The sequence below is a fragment of the Silene latifolia genome, chromosome 1, assembly GCF_048544455.1.
Source record: "Silene latifolia isolate original U9 population chromosome 1, ASM4854445v1, whole genome shotgun sequence".
In the NCBI taxonomy this organism is placed as follows: domain Eukaryota; kingdom Viridiplantae; phylum Streptophyta; class Magnoliopsida; order Caryophyllales; family Caryophyllaceae; genus Silene; species Silene latifolia.
Genome location: NC_133526.1, coordinates 123,397,461 through 123,417,506, shown reverse-complemented (window position 1 = coordinate 123,417,506; position 20,046 = coordinate 123,397,461). Strand labels below are relative to the sequence as shown.

The following is a 20,046-nucleotide window of genomic DNA, read 5'->3' as shown; positions in this document are numbered from 1 at the left end:
AGAACAAGATATCACCTCAAATTGGAATCACATTAAAATCATTTATGCATCTCAAGTTATAACAGTTTAAAGACAACTTTGCTGTGATCAGACAACATAACTATTTGATTTTTACTTCCAAACAACTTAAACAACAACCAAGCAAACAAAACCAATCCAAAACTCATAAAACCAGTACCCCTAACCACATCTTACTATCTACAAAAGCCAAACAATAACATCCCTATGCACATATATTATTCAACTTATCAATCATATAGTACCCACATACTCTTATTCTATAACTTTACACAAAAATAATAGCATAACATACAACATCAAATTCCCCATTCACATGTTACTAACATAGCAACATTATAAAATCCACTACCCACATCAACATGTTCCACACATGAATTTCATATTCTTATGCAATTACTTACTTAATCTTTTCCAGCCAACTCATCCATTACAACTACACACTTCATAGAACATATACATATGAACAATAGTGGACAAGTACATAAACTTATTATACAACTTTATGCAAACAAAATATACGTATACGACACAACATTCCTATTCACATGTTACTATTATGCCACATTATAAATCATTCATCCTGCAACATCATTATTCATCACATATTCTCATATATGAACTACTCCCCTTTTTGCACCACATCATTCATCATTCTCATATACCTTTCCAACAATTCCAAACAACATTGTAAACCAACTATCATGCAACATGCTTATCCACAACACTTTATCATATAACCACTTCATCATTTTCCAACATTTCTATACAACACATCATCCAACATACGCAATAGAACATTAGTAAACACATAGCGATCCCATGACACCCCCTAGTGACCGATTCAAAGTTGTAGGGCGAGTTCGCGACTTTAGGACGTCTCCCAAGTCTTTGCATTAGCTCCTACAACTTCTACCCGGGTTCATTTTATTTTGACTCTCTAGATTCATTGGGTTCATTAGTTACAGGTTTCAAGATCGACTCTCTGATACCACTTTGTAACACCCCCATACTCCAAGTGCCTTACCAGGACCACTTAAGGCATGAGAGTGCTACCATCTCGGTTACCCGAGGCAATGATAATCAAATAGACAATAACGAAACGTACTTTAATAATAATAAAGTTTAAAGCGATACAACCAAAACCGAAACTGATAAAAGAAAAAACAAAGGTTCTCAAAACTGTCAAATACTAAACAACTAAAAGTGTTCGACACAGCGGAAGACTTCTAAAACAGCAACATGGTGACTCATCCCAGCTATCCCATGCGCATCATCTCATACCTACTCAATAACTGCTCACCACCCCCGAATGGATCACCACAGTTTTTAAAACATTTAAACGGGGTCAGTACTAATTACACAAAAACAACAGCTGCAATGAAACCATATTATAAACAACTCAAACAGCACATCTCAATCTCCACAACTCCACCCTATCTCCACATATCTGACTACACACCGAAGTGTGTAGCCCTGCCAGAGTACCCATCGCAACAGATACTCCTCGCGCCGATGAGGGGACCGCGGCCGTTCCCACCTAAGCCCCGCTCATCTCCATCGAGCGATAAACCCATGTTCATTAATGTGCACATCCCTTCTGTGGCGGGTTCCACAGAAGGCGAATCAAGGGCGTGAAGCCACTCCCACAAGTGACTCCACTCTGCCAGGGACGCACCGCGAAGATCACAGACAGTTATACAACGATAATCACATTACACTACCAACAATCACCAAATCAGAATCCAATGCCAATACGATATACAACAACAACAACAATTACCAACAACACTTATGTAACCAATACTGAGTAGGTAAACCCTACCTGGAATAAGCCATCACAAGACCGTCACAAGCAGCTAATCAAAATGCTCTTCTACGAAATCTCCTCCTATAATCACATATACAATCATGCAATTACTACTAAGCCAATAAAACACCCAAAACCCCCAAATCTACCCAATTAGGGTTTAACCAAAATTGACGAAACAACATAAAAATTATACAAGAATCTTACCCTCGACACGACGAACTCAACGGCGTAAAGCACACGACGATCCGACCACCTTAGCCTTTGCGATTTTTTAATAACTTGACGAATGCGAACTACGTAACTCTTTTCTCTTCTCTTGAAAGGTTTTAAAAAATAAAATGATTAAGAATAATGACGGAAGCCTTTTATATTAATCTCGCGTTATTAACAAAACCCGGCTAAAACAACCCGTAATACGCACTTACTCGATCGAGTAAGTCACTTACTCGATCGAGTGACCCTTACTCGATCGAGTGCCACACTTACTCGATCGAGTACCCATCAGACAGAACACTGTTTCGTAAAACAACTTACTTACTCGAAAGAGTAAGCCCCACTCGATAGAGTACCCAAAGATATAGAAAACTGTAGTATTACAAAGAAGCTAGTGATAAGCAGGGTCGATCTCCACAGGGAGGCAAGATATCTGTTAAGGTCCGTCTATTTAGGTCACTAAATGGGGTTTTGAATTTGATTTCTAAACTAATAAAGGCTTAAAGGAAAGAGAGGTAAAGGAAGAGCAATAAAAGACAGAAAATATAAATAAGATGATCAAATAAGAGAAAGCATGTCGGGATTTCGGTTCACCATGGTAATCTATCGACTCAGCTGCAAATAGCCTAGACAATCTACTGTGAGACGAATACAGGAAAGGTCCTTCCGGTCCACTTTATATCCTAGATTTTTACTAACTTAACTTCCGTCCTCGTCAGGGTAGTCTACTGTTCATAGCAGGTTTATTTAGTCCAATCTTCCGATCCAGAAGTAAATTTAACCAGATTAAAAGTAGTTTAGAAGCGTGCACTCAACTAAGTCGGTATTATAATTAAATTGCCATGGGTACAGATTCTCACAAGTAAACAATCTAGTCTTTTCGCTACATCGTCACAATCCTACCATGGATTCCCTAATCCCAGCATGAAAGGATTTAGCTACTCATATTACTAATGTTGTCAATAATAATAATGATGAATAAACTAATGAAAGACATGATGCAATAATAGTAATTAAGCATTAACTAATTAGGGCAGAAATTAATCAAGAGAGAAATAAGAAATTAAAGCAATAAATAACAAGATTAAGATTAATAAGGGAAGAGAGATTACAATCACAAGCGATCCGGCCTAAAGAACAAACCAAAATCCCAGCAAGAGATTGAAGAGCAAAGTTACAGTGAAGAGAGTATTAGAGAGAAATTAAGAGAGTAAAGTTGCGTTCTAAAGTCGAGTAAAACGTAATTAAAAACCTAATTAACAAAGCTTAAATAGACAAAACAAAGTCCATTACGAAATAAGTCCAACACGGGTTAATTAAGCCCGTGTAATATCTAAACCTCTCGATCGAGTGATATAAAACCACTCGATCGAGGTCTTCAGCAGCTAATCCTCTCGATCGAGTAAAAAGATCACTCGATCGAGGAAACCCACTGAACAGCATTTCGATCGAGCACAGTAAAGCACTCGATCGACCTCTTCAACTTCCCAAACCACTTGATCGAACCAGAATGCTTCTCGATCGAGTGTTCTTCCTCCAAGTCAGCTTCAAAATCGTCTTGGACTGCTCCGTTGACCACTCTTCACGCATCCCAATGCATAACTCTCGCTCTAACATTCCCGTCTCCTCAAAATGCATGCAAAACAGGACGAAAAGAGTACGGTTTCACCACTTTCAGGTTCATTTCTGCAATTCAGACAAAATAAACCAAAGTAGCCAATTCGGGGCATATTGCAATACAAAACGGTATAAAAATGAATAGAAATACGTGCAAAATAAGACTAAAAAGGCTATATAAAATGCACGTATCAAATCTCCCCAAACCGAACCTTTACTCGTCCTCGATTAAACTAAATGCAAACTAATGGAACGGAAATGAAAACTCAGAGCTAGCTATAACTCGTCTACTTGAACCAATTTAATGCAACAGAAATCAACAGTCATAGCTACAGCAGTCAATACGCAAACGAATTATAAGATGTCCATAAATAAAGCTGACCTATCGACCTTGCTAGACCAACAAAATCGGACTCTGACGTGGTCACTCTTCTCTCATGAAGCAAAGGGTGAATTATATATGTATAAGAGAGAAGGAGAAACAGTCACTCACCTAAACTGCGACCTACACAACATGCATGCAACAAAAATGATAGACAATTCAAGTACTATGCACACATTCCAGCCAACAATGTCCGTCACAGCCGAGGGCTTACAAATAGTATAGGAATGTGAGGTTCAGGTGAGAAAAGGCAAAACAAATTATGGGAATGTGAAGGTAAGCGTAAAGCTAGTTCCTAAACAGGACCATATGAAACCATCCGAATCTCAACTGACTGAAAATAAAGCACAAGTGCCCTTTATTTGGCACACAGCTCACTAACCAAATACACTATCTCCTCAAAAATATATGAATAAGAAAAAAGGAGTAGACCGTCACAAACTTCCCTTTTTTAATACGGTCCTAATTAATCAAACAACACAAATCAATTTTTTTCTAACTTTTCTTTCTTTTTTTTCTTCTTTCTCACGTGAATTCCAACTTTTTTTTCTTTTTTTTCTTTTTCTTTTTTTTTTCTTTGATTCACGTTTTTCTTTTTTTTTTTTTTCATGTTTCTTTTTTCATTTTCTTCCTTTCTCATTCCTCTACCAGCTCCAACAATACACACGGGCCAAACTCGCAAATGGATCAACATACCACAAAAGACACACTAAACTAGCTTGACTGGGCAGGCTTAGTTTGGATGTAGCTAATGGGTCAAAAAGGCTAAATTTGGCTTAAGTGGAGCTAAATGGGTGAAAAATGTAAGAAAGTGAAATTTGCAAGCACCGCCCTGCATGTGACACCGACCACAAACCCGAATGTATGCAATTGACAAGCAATCGAATGTCATAAATGTGCAAAAAGATGAACATGCTATGCAACGAGTACTACTCTCAATTCCTATGTAAACCGGTCATGAATGTCACCAGTTATATGGCTCTAAAACTCAGAATTTATAGAGTAGGTTGCCAATTTATCAGGTCAAGTCTACACAGTCAGCTTAATTTGAACAAAAACTCGTAGACATGCGTAAGACTCAGCTAATAACTGTCGATAGAGTGCAAGGCTCAAGTAAAAATGACAAGTTACAGTGCAATATCATCACGAAAATCATTCGTTCCGACTCAACCTATATGCAAAAATAAACGTGAATATTTATTAATATTTTGAGATTTTCTAATTTTTCTGATTTCTTTTTTTTTTTTGATTTTATGATTTTTTGAAATAAATGAAAACAATGCAAGCAGGAAATAGAAACGTGAATGCAAAAACAAATGCAAATGCAGACTCAAAAGGATGCATTACCCTCCCCAAACCAAAATGGACAACGCCCTCGTTGTCCTCCAGCATACACCAGCAGATATATACGAGGGAACGGGAAAAATACAACTAATAAATGAATGAAGAACAATAAATAAAAAGGAGACAAAAGAAATAAAAGAACAAGAATGTACATACAAAACACGAACTTCCCCAAACCAGCCTGAAAACTGGGGAAGTGAGTAGACCAGTAGCTACTTGTCAGCCTCGTCCGTCACGTCCTCCACCGTGTAGTCCGAGTCTCTCTCATGCTCTCTCCTCCTCGCCTCCTCAGCCTGAGTACGCGCCTCCTCCTCAGTTGTGCCCTCGTCCTCGTCACTGGCTGGCTCTGGGTACCCCTCAGCTGGGTACCGGTAGAAAGACGGGTGTGGCCAACCTTCAGGAACTTGACGTCGTCGCCTCATGTGATACTCGTATAAAGGGAACAAAGTAAAACTATGTCCTGCTCCATACGAGCATGCCTGCTAAGAAGCTCAAGCAACAAACCGTCACGGCGTCCTTGGTCAAGGACCGCGGACGCCTCAAAGGGTGGAGGAGGTACAAAATTAGCCGGGTAAACCGGCTGAGTCTGGTCGGGTGCAGGAGTAGGAGTAGGAGTAGGGATCGGGGTAGGAATGGCCGTAGAAGTCTGGCCACCCGTAGAAGGTGTGGATCCCTCTCCGGTCTCAGGTCTCCTCCGCTTCCTAGAAGCGGACATAGTAGGAGGTGGTTGAAGTGGGAGGTGGTACATGGGTAGAGGTGGAGGTAACCTGCCCCTAACAGTGGGCAGGGGAACGAGACGGGGTAGAGTGGTGCAAGGAAGGGTCTCAGACAAGGAACCATAAATCTTCCAAGTCTGGTGGTCGGAAGCAAACCAAAACATGGACAGCATAGCAGGAATGCCGAGGTACCTATCAGTGTCTAGGTACGGTAAGTTACGAGGGAAGATGGGGAAGAGAGAACGGGCAAGAAAAGTGGCTATGCCACCGCAGACAATGGTGCCCGTGGTCTTCTCCCCCACAGAGTGAAAGTACTGGGCGGTCAGGTAAGCAATGTTAAGGACGAAGGGTCCCTCACTGTCAATGTTCAGGTACCCGCCCAGAATAGAAAGCTCAATGTTATTCACATTGTTTGGTTCTTTACGGCCAAAAATAGTACTACCCATCAGACGCAGGAAGTATCGGGCATGGGGAAGGTGGACCGGAGCGAGGTTGCCCTCCTCGTAAGTAGTCTGTGCCAAGGTCCTCCACAACATGCGGATGACCTACCTAGGGGCAGCAGTAGGACCCGTAAAAGAGAGTCCTAGCCTAGTACAAAACTCCTCTAAAGTCCAGGAAAAAGTCCGGTTAAATAACCGGAAAGACACGGAAGCACAAGTCGGGTCAGTGTCGTGAGCTCCCGAAGAGAAGGTAAAGGAGCTGAAAAACTCAAGGGTCAGCTCCTTGAAGGTCAAGGCACACATGGTGACTAGGCCAGACATCCCCGTACCCCGCAAAATCTCAACAACTGGCTCATAAATACCAAGTCTATCAAGTGACTGACGGCACAAAAATTTAGTAGACAGAAAATCACAGCTAGCTAAATTAAATAATCGAATGTGATGCATAGCATTAACAAAGATTACCTCAGGATAGTCGGGGTGCGAGTCAAGTGAATTATCCACGCGGATGGTGACACGGCCAACAGAGCGGCCAGCAGAGGGTGTAGCTCGTCCGCGACCCCGCCCTCTAGTACCTTAAGAAGAAGCCCGTCTAATAGCGGGACGAGGTACTAGAGCGGCCCTGTAGGCAGCTATGACAGCTGGTGAGCATGCAGCAGGGGTGGTCACCGTAGCAGAGGTGCTAGCTGTGGCTGCAGCAGTAGAGGCAGCCGAGACAGAAACAGAAGTCGAGCTAGCAGCAGAGCTAGCAAGAACAAAAGCTGAACCAGAGGTCGAAACAACGCTAGCCGCGACAGAGGCAGAACTAGCTACAGCAGAAGTAACGACGGCACCAGCAGTAGTAACAAGTAACACGGGGGTAGTGGCAGCGGTACTAACAGGCGTGGAGACGGTGGTGGCAGCAGGGACCACCGTCTCAGCAGAGGACGGAACTATAGTCGAGCTAGACGAAGGTAGGGAGCTACTTTCCATCCTAATCAAGTAAGCAAGGGGAAACGATAATCAATTAAAGCAATAAACCGCAAAAACCTCTATTTTCAGTCGAAAATTTCGACTTTCACACAAACCTTAAACCCTAATTACCTCAAATGGTAAAAATAATGCAATGAAACAATAAGAAGGTATAAGGGGGACTTACTTGATCAATAATCCCACAAGATAAGCACGAAAAACAATAAGAAAACGATCAAAAATGGCGGAATTTGATCGAAAACCGCAAAACCCTAATTCCCAAATTCAACCGCAACAAAGACGAGATTCAAGGGGAAAATAAGGGGCAAATGTCGATATAATGGCAATACAAACAATGTGGGTGGTGGATTTGGTGTTGGGCAAGAAAAATGGAGGTTTGGGAGGTGTTTATCGCAAAAAGGAAGGCACAAATGAGGAAGATAATAAAATGAAGAAAAAAATAGAGGTTAAAGGAATACTTCCTGCGTGTGATTATCAATTTCACGCGATCGAGCGTTTTGAAACAACTCGATCGAGAAGTCCTGTCTTCATTTCACTCGATCGAGTAAAAATCTACTCGATCGAGAACTTCCCATTTTAGCCATTTCGATCGAGTAATTGGAAACTACTCGATCGAATCCTTTCCTGTGCATTCCTCTCGATCGAGTACAAAAAATACTCGATCGAGTCCTTTTCTTCGTGTAATTCATCCAAGTGCGTCATTATCTCCCCAAACCTGCATAAAAACACTCGCAAACATATCCCGAACATACCAAATCACAAAATAATTGTCTATAATCTTTCTAACTACGCTAAAAATAGTCTAAATTCTAACAGTCTAAAAACCGCAATAAAGAAATTCAACGGAAATTTGAAATTAATTTTTACAATTTGTTACATGGGGCATTCCCCGCTTAATTCCCAAAACAATTCAGTAGCCCAACGGAGGGCTTCTGACTGGAGGAGGTCCCTTCAGCATCCTTGATCGTCCTCTTCGTTCTCCACGAGCTTGAATTTGAACCAGTAGGGGGAGAATAGTTAACATCCACGTATGCACGAACTTTTCTCGTCCCTTTGTCTTTCCCATCAGCTTTGACGTTAGGATCCCCTTTTTGATTGATTTTAATTGTATTTTGACCTTTGACAGCTCCTGTATCTATTCTATCTGTACCTACAGCAAGGAAAACAGACAAATGTTCCTCCTTTTCGCTCTCAATCTGAGGCGGAGGGGTCACAATTGCAGCACAAAATTCCAAATTTTCATCTGGAGTGTCATTATGGGGGTCAGTAGAGGAGAGGGCATTGCAAGGTTGAGCTTTCATGGGAGCCCTATGTAATACTCCGTATTTTATTATCGTTTGGGCGAGTTTTATTATTTTAATAGTAGCGTAAAAGTAAGTGATTAATTCATATCGTATCATAGCGTAAGACGAGTCGGGTTTATAATTAAGTGGCATTTTGGGTCGAGGGGTCATAACCCATTTACCCACTTACTACCCATTTACCCACCTACCATTTTACCTCACCAAACCCTAAAAACAAACCCTAATACATCTTTAAAACCCTATCCCTCTCCCTACCGTCATTTTGACAACACAAAACAACAACCCCTCTTTCCTCTCTCGTTTAAGCTTTATACACGGCCAAAGAGAGCACGCCGGTGAGTGTGGAGGTAGTAGGGTCTGCCAGGAGTCCAGGGGAGTCTTTGCTAGTGGTCGAGGGTGGTTGTACTGACCGGAAAAGCACAGGTCGACGGCCGTCATAGGTATGGGTTCTCGTTTTCATTTCTGTCCCTCTGTTTTGTATTGTGTTATGCGTCTTTTAGGGACTGTTGTGGTGGTCGTGGGGTGGTGAGATGTGTTGTGGGTGTAGAGTCGAGTCGGGTGGTGGTGGTTGGAGTGGTGGTCGTTCTTTGGTGGTAGTTGCGGTGGTGGTGTTTAGGTGTCGGGGTCGGTGTGGTGTTTTTGGGTAGCAGATCAGACATAGGAAAAGGGGTGGCACCACCGTGGACTCGGGGGAGGTCGAATCGGTGGTGCCACGTGTGTCAGAGTCGCCGTGCGACGGTGGTGGCAATGGTGGTGGTGGTCGGTAGGGTGGCGGGGAGTGTCGTGGTGGCTGTCGGGTTAAAAAGGGGGCTGTTCATGGTGTTTTGTGGCGGCAGGAACGCAGGCAGGGGGTTTTTGTGGTGGTGGCTAGGACCGCCGGCGTGGGTCGACCACGTTGGTGGTGGTGGGAGGTGACCAGGCCAGACCTGGTGTCAGGCCTGGTGGTCGGCGGTGAGGATTGGTGGTTGAGGGGCGGTTGTGACGGGTTGTAAAGGGAGTGTGCGTGTGTTGTGTCGTGTGTTGTTTTTGAAATTGTTTTGTTACGGGTTTTATTTTAATGAGTCGGGAATGTGTATACTTCTAATATTTACATTGTTAGTTTGATTATTAAGTTAATTTTAAGTAGCGGTGACGGAATAATATATTTAAGCTTTTGAGTCGGGATTCTATTTCGGGAAAATTACTATTTTAGTAACTTGCTATTCTTTTGGTAATTGCTATTTTGGGAAACTTCCCATTTTAGGAAATTTTCTATTTTGGGTAACTTATATTTTTTAGCAATTTCTAAATTGGGAAAGTTTTTACTTATAGTAACTTTTGAGTGTGGGAACGGGATTAGTACGAGAATTAATTATGTTATATATATATGTTTAGGTGGCGAGTTTCGGGTGGAATACTTCTGATCTGCAGTTAGCTTATCACCGCTATTTGAGGTAGGGGAATACATTGATTGAATTTTGTGATTATAAAGAGTTGACATGTTTGGAATTACATGACATACCTGACTATCTCATTTATCCTGTTGAGCATTTTGTTGCATACATTTCATACATTGCATTGCATTGGAGTTGGAGTTGGAGGAGATGAGATTATTGTGATTAAGGCCCAGGCGGGTTCTGCAGGACTTGCCCTGGTGTCCTCCGCTGCGAGCGGGCAGATCGACTACGGTCGATATATATAGTCTACCGGGGATCGGTATGGCTGGGCGTGCCGGGGATGTGTGTGATGGAGTTGATTGGAGGAGCATAGCATTGCATTCTTTATTATATCGTATTACCTACTCAACCTCGCGGTTGACCCTGTGTATTCGTGTATGCCTGTGATGATCCTTTTAATGGGGAGCAGATTGACAGGTTGTTGAGACATTGGGAGCTGGCAGGGAGAGAGCATGGATCACCTGACTTAGAGCTAGCTCACCTTTATTTTTGTTTAGTTGTCAGACTTTATTATCAATTTTAAGACATGAGTTATTTCCGTTGTAAACATTATAAACTTTTAAATTAAAGTACTATTATCTTTCTCTTTGCTATCTACTGCCTCGGATTTCCGAGATGGTAACGCCCTTCTTTATCTGAGGAGTCCTAGTTCAGGTCCTTACATAAATGGGGGTGTTACAAAGTGGTATCAGAGCGAACGATCTTCAGGCCTAAACCAATGAATCCAATGAATATAGGAAGAGTCTAAATAAAATGAACCCCGGGACAAAACTGTTAGGAGCACACTAAAGGTAAGGGATGAGTTAGGGGCCCCCTCACACCGAACCATTGGCCCTCTCAGTTTGACCCGGGAACCCTGAGTGCATATGAGAGGAAGGGTAGAGAAGTTGCATGATACTGAGCATAACTCCATATATTATTGCCTAAGTATTAACTGATTGATATGATAATTGTTGCATGAAAGTTTATAGGAGGTTGTGGCATAATACTTTGCATGTTTTAAGGTTGATTTATACTTATACATCTATTAAGTTGTGTCAGAAGGCTATGTCTAGTGATATGCGGTTATGTGATCCCTAAGCCATGCTAGATAGACAAGTAAGATAAGAGTAAAAGAATTGGCTAGAATTACCAAAGTGTTTTGTGTTGCAGCTAATTCCTAAAATTCTCTTGTAGTCATGCCTCCAAGAAGGAACACGGCTGTAAACATCACCCCGGGAAGAGTTAGATCAACTCTTTGGTGAGAATGAGGCCCTAAAGGCCAAAAGAATGGACCCTGCTAAGATGAGTACAATAGTGGCGAGGCATAACCCTACCATCTTCACCGGAGAGGGGGAACCTCACTTGCTGGGAGATTGGTGTCGGGAGTTCACCAACCTATTCGAGCTGATAGCTTGTCCTGAAGAGCTGCAAGTAGACCAAGCTGCACACTACCTCAGGGCTACAGCTGGGGAGTGGTGGAATAGGAACAAGGCAGAGATTCGACATGTTGCTAGGGATATTGAGGAAGGATACGTGTCTTGGTTAGAATTTCAAGTGATATTAACGGATCAGTTCATGCCAGAGTTCAGGAAAGCTAAGCTGAGAGAGGAGTTTGATACATTTAAGATGACAGAGGACATGACAGTGGAAACATACCATAGGAAGTTCCGACTGTTGGCATCATACATCGATGAATTTGCAAAGAACGAGACCATGCTGGCTATGAGGTTTGAGAGGGGTTTGACGGTGGATATCAAAAAGAGACTCACGGCAGCTCCACCTACCACCGTTCAGGACATCTACCTGAGAGCTGGTGCTGCTGAAAGACTCTCCGAGCAGATCAAAGAGGATAAGAAAGGAAAAGCTGAGAAGAGGAAGTCAGAAACTGTCAGTGATAATACAGGGGCCAAGAAGCCAAATTCAGGCAAGTTCAGTGGATACTCCACCAATAGTGCCCCTGGGGGAATGAGGAACCAAAGCGGAGGCAGTTTCAGAGGTGCTAGTCTTGGAGGTAATGCGTCCAGGATCACTTGTTTTGGGTGTGGGAAACTGGGACACAGGAAGTTTGAGTGCCGAAGTTCTGGAGGGAACCAATGGGGGCTTCTTAGGACACCTACATCCGGGTTCGGTGGGTCTCGGTCGGTGGGATCGGGATTCAGCGACTACCGTACTCTAACACAAAGCTATGGGGGAGGTGCCCGATCTGGGGCAAGTAATGATTATCAAGGAAGCTACAACAATTATCAGAACCGTATTCAGCAAAACCAGTCCAATGGGGTGGTAATTTCGAGGAGCGAACGAGGGGAACAAGCAACCCAATACCGCTTCATCGAGTCGATCTGGAGCTAAGTCCAGTGGCAAGCTCTTTGCCATGGGGAAAGAAGCGACAAAGGAGGATGCACATGTTGTGGTCGGTACTTTTCTGTTAACTCTAAACCCACCTTTGTGTTGTTTGATTAGGAGCTACACATTCTTTTATATCTCGGAACATGCCGAGTCTTAAATCTTAAGTCATATGATAGAATTGTTGATTCGGTAGTGGTACCTTCGGGGAAGTCGGTGTCTTGTGATAGAGTCTACACTGGGGTACCAATCCAGATCGGTGAGGTGGTGTTTCACGGTGACCTTATAGAGTTTCCCTTGGGGGGTTTTGAGGTGATTTTGGGGATGGGTGGTTAGGGAAGTACAAGGCTTTTATCGATTGCTATCGAAGAAAATCTCTTTGAGGGGACCTAAGGGAGCTAGGGTGTCTTATAAGGGGTATGTGGTCAAGCCAAGAGTCAAATTCATATCTGTTAACACCACGAAGTCGAGTCCGAGGAAAGGGGATCGAGTTAATCTTGTGCCGGATGTGGGATAGTGAGTCGGAGACCCCTAAGGTGTCCGAGATTCCAGTGGTGAGGGAGTTCGATAATGTATTTCCGGAGGACATTCCAGGGTTACCACCGAAAAGAGAAGTGGACTTTTCCATTGATCCGAAGCCGGAAGCAGGGCCGATTTCTAAACCACCTTACCGTATGGGGCGAAAGAGATGGAGGAATTGAAGAAGCGATTGGATGAGCTAGTGAGAAAGGTTACATACGACCTAGTGTTTCACCTTGGGAGCACCAGTCTTTGTTTGTCAAGAAGAAAGATGGAAGCTTGAGACTTTGCGTGGATTACCGTGAGTTGAACAATGTGACCATCAAGAACCGTTATCCTTTGCCAAGGATCGATGATTTGTTCGATCAGTTGAGTGGAGCCGGAGTTTTCTCTAAGATCGATTTGAGGTCAGGTTATCACCAGTTGAGAATTAAGAACGAGGATATACCTAAGACCGCTTTCAGAACAAGATATGGGCACTATGAGTTCGTGGTCATGCCATTTGGGTTGACTAATGCGCCGGCCGATGTTTATGGACTGATGAATCGAGTGTTCGGTCCTTACCTGGACAAGTTCGTGGTTGTATTCATCGATGACATCCTGGTATACTCCAAGAATGAGGAGGAACATGTGGAACATTTGAGGTTAGTCTTGAAAACCTTGGAGGAGAACCGTTGTATGCCAAGCCGAGCAAGTGCGAGTTCGGTTGAAGAAAGTTGCTTTTTTCGGGCCATGTGATTTCCAAGGAAGGGGTTTGATTGATCCTAGTAAGATTGAGGCGTGTGACGAGATGGCGAGTCCTAAGAATGTGGGTGAGATCCGAAGCTTCTTGGGGCTAGCGAGGTTATTATCGCAGATTTGTCAAGGACTTCTCAAAGATCGCAAAGCCGTTGACGTCATTAATGCGGAAGGAGAACAGGTTTGTTTGGGATGAGAGTTGTGAGGAGGCGTTTTTAACCCTCAAGGAACGTCTCACTACAGCTCCTATACTTGCTCTACCAGATGGGAATGATAATTTCGAGGTGTATACTGATGCTTCCAAGAAGGGTCTGGGGTGCGTATTGATGCAAAACGGGAAGGTAATCGCTTACGCTTCTCGACAATTGAAGACTTATGAGGAGAATTACCCTACTCATGATCTGGAGTTGGGGGCAGTGGTGTTTGCGCTCAAACTATGGCGACATTATCTTTATGGGGCTACCTTCAAAGTGTTTTCCGACCACAAGAGCTTAAAGTACATTTACACACAAAAGGAGTTGAACATGAGACAGAGGAGATGGATCGAATTGATCGGCGACTATGACATGGAGATACTTTATCATGAGGGGAAAGCGAATGTCATAGCAGACGCGTTAAGCAGGAAATCCATCCATGCTTTGAGCAGTGCCAGATCTAGGGTGAGGTTGCATAATGAGCTGCGGGAGATGGGAATCCACATGATCCGGAGAGGAGAGATTCTTGGGGACTTGACCGTTGAGCCGGAGTTATATGAGGAGAGATCGAGAGAGCTACGGGAAGCCGATGCTAGAATTCGAAGTGGCGCAGCACGGTGGAACAGTAATCCGGGGGATGATTCCGGGTTTGTTATCCACGCCGATGGTAGTCCGAGGTTTGGAGGACGGTGGTGTGTTCCGGATAATGATGAGCTGAAAAGGAAGATTCTTACTGAGGCACATGCCACGCCATACTCGGTTCATCCTGGGGGAGATAAGTTATACAAGGACCTCAAGAAGACCTTTTGGTGGCCAAATATGAAGAGGGAAGTTGCTGAGTTTGTATCTCGATGCTTGACATGCCAGAGAGTGAAGGGCGAACATAAGAGACCGCAAGGGAAGGTTCAACCACTAGATGTGCCAGAGTGGAAGTGGGAAAGCATTTCTATGGATTTCATTGTTGGATTGCCTCGAACTCAGAAAGGTAACAATATGATTTGGGTGATCGTGGATAGGCTAACCAAGTCGGCTCACTTTATCCCCATGAAGGATACTTGGAGTAAAGCTGAGTTGGCCAAGGCTTATGTTCAATATGTGGTGAAGCTGCATGGTGTGCCCAAGGACATCATTTCCGATAGAGACTCCAGGTTTCTATCTAAGTTCGGCAGGAGTTCTGATCACTAATGGGTACTCGATTAAAGATGAGCACCGCTTTTCATCCAGCTACAGATGGTCAGACAGAGAGGACTATTCAGACACTCGAGGACATGTTGAAGGCTTGTGTTTTGGAGTTTGGCGGGTCTTGGGAGGATAGACTGGGGTTGATTGAGTTTTCATACAACAACAGTTACCACGCTAGTATTGGGATGGCTCCATTTGAGGCTTTGTATGGCAGGAAGTGTAGGAGTACTGTGTGTTGGGATGATCGAGCTGATGCGGTAGTTTTGGGACCAGAGATGATTCGGGAGATGGTTGAACAGTGCGAGATCATTCGACGAGAAGATGAGGGCTGCCCAGGACCGGCAGAAGAGCTATCGATGCTAGGAGAAGCGACATTTCTTTCCGTGGGGGAGAAAGTACTTCTTAGAGTATCTCCGATGAAGGGAGTGATGAGGTTCGGGAAGCGGGGAAAGTTAAGTCAGAAGTTTATTGGGCCATACGAGATCCTGGATAGAATTGGGGAAGTGGCATATCGGCTAGCTTTACCACCAGCTTTAGCCAGGGTACATAATGTCTTCCATGTTTCCCAGTTGCGGAGATATATGAGTGATCCTTCGCACATTTTGAGCCATGATGTGGTCGAGGTGGACGAGCAGTTGACTTACATCGAGACGCCTAAGGAGATCTTGGACAGGAAGGTTAGGAAGGCCAGGCACGGAGAGACTGCTTTAGTGAAAGTATTGTGGTCTAACCATAAAGCAGAGGAGGCTACCTGGGAAACCGAGGCCGCGATGAGAGAGAGTTACCCACATCTGTTCACTTGAGGTAAGTTACGGGACGTAACTTTCTTTTTAGGAGGGTAGAATGTAACATTTCGTGTTTATGTAGTCTAGTAGTGTGTTTGACCGTGTTAGTTATACGAGATGTCTTTTATATTTTCGTATGACATGTTTGGTATGGGGGCGAACTTCGGGACGAAGTTCTTTTTAAGGGGGGAAGACTGTAATACTCCGTATTTTATTATCGTTTGGGCGAGTTTTATTATTTTAATAGTAGCGTAAAAGTAAGTGATTAAATCATATCGTATCATAGCGTAAGACGAGTCGGGTTTATAATTAAGTGGACTCGGGGGAGGTCGAATCGGTGGTGCCACGTGTGTCAGAGTCGCCGTGCGACGGTGGTGGCAATGGTGGTGGTCGGTAGGGTGGCAGGGGAGTGTCGTGGTGGCTGTCGGGTTAAAAAGGGGGGCTGTTCATGGTGTTTTGTGGCGGCAGGAACGCAGGCAGGGGGTTTTTGTGGTGGTGGCTAGGACCGCCGGCGTGGGTCGACCACGTTGGTGGTGGTGGGAGGTGACCAGGCCAGACCTGGTGTCAGGCCTGGTGGTCGGCGGTGAGGATTGGTGGTTGAGGGGCGGTTGTGACGGGTTGTAAAGGGAGTGTGCGTGTGTTGTGTCGTGTGTTGTTTTTGAAATTGTTTTGTTACGGGTTTTATTTTAATGAGTCGGGAATGTGTATACTTCTAATATTTACATTGTTAGTTTGATTATTAAGTTAATTTTAAGTAGCGGTGACGGAATAATATATTTAAGCTTTTGAGTCGGGATTCTATTTCGGGAAAATTACTATTTTAGTAACTTGCTATTCTTTTGGTAATTGCTATTTTGGGAAACTTCCCATTTTAGGAAATTTTCTATTTTGGGTAACTTATATTTTTTAGCAATTTCTAAATTGGGAAAGTTTTTACTTATAGTAACTTTTGAGTATGGGAACGGGATTAGTACGAGAATTAATTATGTTATATATATATGTTTAGGTGGCGAGTTTCGGGTGGAATACTTCGATCTGCAGATTAGCTTATCACCGCTATTTGAGGTAGGGAATACATTGATTGAATTTTGTGATTATAAAGAGTTGACATGTTTGGAATTACATGACATACCTGACTATCTCATTTATCCTGTTGAGCATTTTGTTGCATACATTTCATACATTGCATTGCATTGGAGTTGGAGTTGGAGGAGATGAGATTATTGTGATTAAGGCCCAGGCGGGTTCTGCAGGACTTGCCCTGGTGTCCTCCTGCGAGCGAGCGGGCGGATCGACTACGGTCGATATATATAGTCCGGGGATCGGTATGGTGGGCGTGCGGGGATGTGTGTGATGGAGTTGATTGGAGGAGCATAGCATTGCATTCTTTATTATATCGTATTACCTACTCAACCTCGCGGTTGACCCTGTGTATTCATGTATGCCTGTGATGATCCTTTTAATGGGGAGCAGATTGACAGGTTGTTGAGACATTGGGAGCTGGCAGGGAGAGAGCATGGATCACCTGACTTAGAGCTAGCTCACCTTTATTTTTGTTTAGTTGTCAGACTTTATTATCAATTTTAAGACATGAGTTATTTCCGTTGTAAACATTATAAACTTTTAAATTAAAGTACTGTTATCTTTCTCTTTGCTATCTACTGCCTCGGATTTCCGAGATGGTAACGCCCTTCTTTATCTGAGGAGTCCTAGTTCAGGTCCTTACATAAATGGGGGTGTTACACCCTACGAGACTTAGATTGATGAAAAATCAATTCTTCATCTCCTACCTGAAACCTTAGTGTTTTACCCCCGACATCGATCACTGCGCGAGCAGTGAATAAAAATGGTCTCCCTAAAATAATAGGGGTGTGAGTGTCCTCGGGAATATCAAGAACTACGAAGTCAACGGGAATAAAGAATCTCCCGATTTTGATAGGTATGTCCTCTGTTACTCCTAACGGCCGTGATATACTACGATCGGCCATCTGTACAGTCATGTTTGTGCAATTAAATTTGGTCAAACCAAGTCTCTTTGCGAGAGACAGAGGTAAGACGCTCACGCTAGCACCAAGATCGCATAGCGTGTTATCAATCAAATGGGTGCCTATGTGACATGGAATTGAGAAACTACCCGGGTCTGACTGTTTAGGTGGTAACTTATTTTGAACTAGGGCAGTCCCTACCTCAGTTAAAGCTACCGTCTCATGATCGTTGATATGCCTCTTACGTGACAAAATTTCTTTCATAAACTTTAAATAAGAGGGTACCTGTGTCAGCAACTCGGCGAATGGAACAGTGACCTGTAAGCTTTTCAGGAGCTCGGCAAATTTACCGAACTGTTGATTAGCTTTAGTGCTTTGTAATCGCCTCGGGAAGGGCACCGTAATAGGAATCTTGAGCCCTTTGTTTCTCTCTTATAACGTCTCAACTGGTTCAAGCTCTCTGTCAGTCGATCGAGACTTTTTACCTCTCGATCGAGTCTTTCCAGGTGAAATTTCACTCGATCGAGCAATAGTAGCCTCTCCATCGAGTTCCTCAATAAGCACAGTGTTCGATCGAGGTATATTTTCACTCGATCGAACATATTCTTTAATATTTTCACTCGATCGAGTGGTTTGAACCTCTCGATCGATGCCTTGATTATCCAGTTCACTCGATCGAGTAGAATTTTCTTTCGATCAAGTGTTTTCAGCATCAATTCTACTCGATCGACCCCCAGAAATTAGTCGATCGAGTATCTTCTTCGTGGTGAGCTTATCTTCAGCGACAATTGACTGTTCATCAGCATTTATGGCCTTCCTCGGGTCTGATATGTCATCTAAAGTTGATAATTTTGGTCCTTCATATGAACGACCACTTCTCAAATTAATCAAGTTTACCGTCTCGTGTGGATTCTTCTCAGATTGGGACGAAAATGAACCGGTTTCCTCGTGGACTGATTGGCGGCGAGTTGAGCAACTTGAGTTTCAAGTGACTTGATGGATGCTTCTTTCTGTTGGTCACTTAGTTGCCATTGCTTTGTCAACGACTGAAGCATTGTCTTTAACTCAGCTAGCTCGCTTACCCCACTTGAAGATTATGCTCCTTAATTCGGTGGAGGAAAAGAAGGAGGCTTTTGGAAGCCTTGTTGAGCTTTATGAGGAGGGACATATGGTTGCTGCTACTGCGCTGGAGGAGTGGGATTCAGAACATTTTGACTTGTCCACCTCAAATTGGGATGGACTGCCCCTTGATTGTTGTAATAAGAACCTCCTCCTTGCCTATATTGCTGAAAAGCAAGGACTTGTTCTTTCTCCGTAAGACAGTCAATAGCAGTATGACCGTCATCGCTTCCACACCTCTCACAAATGACAGTTTCCTGTCTAGTCAACAAATGAACCGTCTGTTGATCTCCAGCAGATTGCAGCTCCAATCTATCAAATCGAGCATTCATAGCTTCCAGCTGAGCCACGACTGCCTTATCAACCGAATGGACCGTTCGAATACCGTCCCGTGGGTTCCAATATTCAGCACAATGGGTCGCCATCTCCTCAATAATGCCCCATCCCTTATCATCATCAATGTTCTTTTGAAATCTCCCATTAGATGAGGCGTCAAGTATAGCTCTGTGGTCATCGTACAACCCATTGTAGAACTGATTGCACAAAAACCATTGATCAAAACCATGGTGAGGAAGAGACCTCGCCAACTTCTTGAACCGACACCAAGCTTCATAGAAAGTCTCATCAGGTGCCTGCTTGAAACTAGTAATCTTACCCCTCAGCTGATTAGTGCGTTGTGGAGGGAAATATCTTTTGTAGAAGGCAAGTGCGAGAGTCTCCCAGTTGGTGATACCAGCAGCTGTCCGGTCAAGATCAGTCAGCCACTCACGGGCTGAGTCAGTCAGAGAAAAAGGAAAGAGCACTTCCTTTATCTTGTCTTGAGTTACTCCCTTTGTAGCGGGAATAGTAGAGCAATAGTCGGCAAAGACTTCCATATGCTTTCGCGGATCCTCACCCGCCACTCCTCGGTATATATTTCTCTCCACCAGATTTATGTAAGACGG

At 43.6% G+C, this 20,046-nt stretch overlaps 1 non-coding gene across 1 annotated transcript; it reads left to right on the top strand.

Moving 5' to 3' along the window:
• Positions 1-19,660: 19,660 nt before the first annotated feature.
• On the top strand, positions 19,661-19,766 carry LOC141620216 (small nucleolar RNA R71). The gene has a single exon (XR_012531912.1). It is a non-coding gene; the product is annotated as a small nucleolar RNA R71 (small nucleolar RNA).
• The last annotated feature ends 280 nt before the right edge of the window (positions 19,767-20,046 follow it).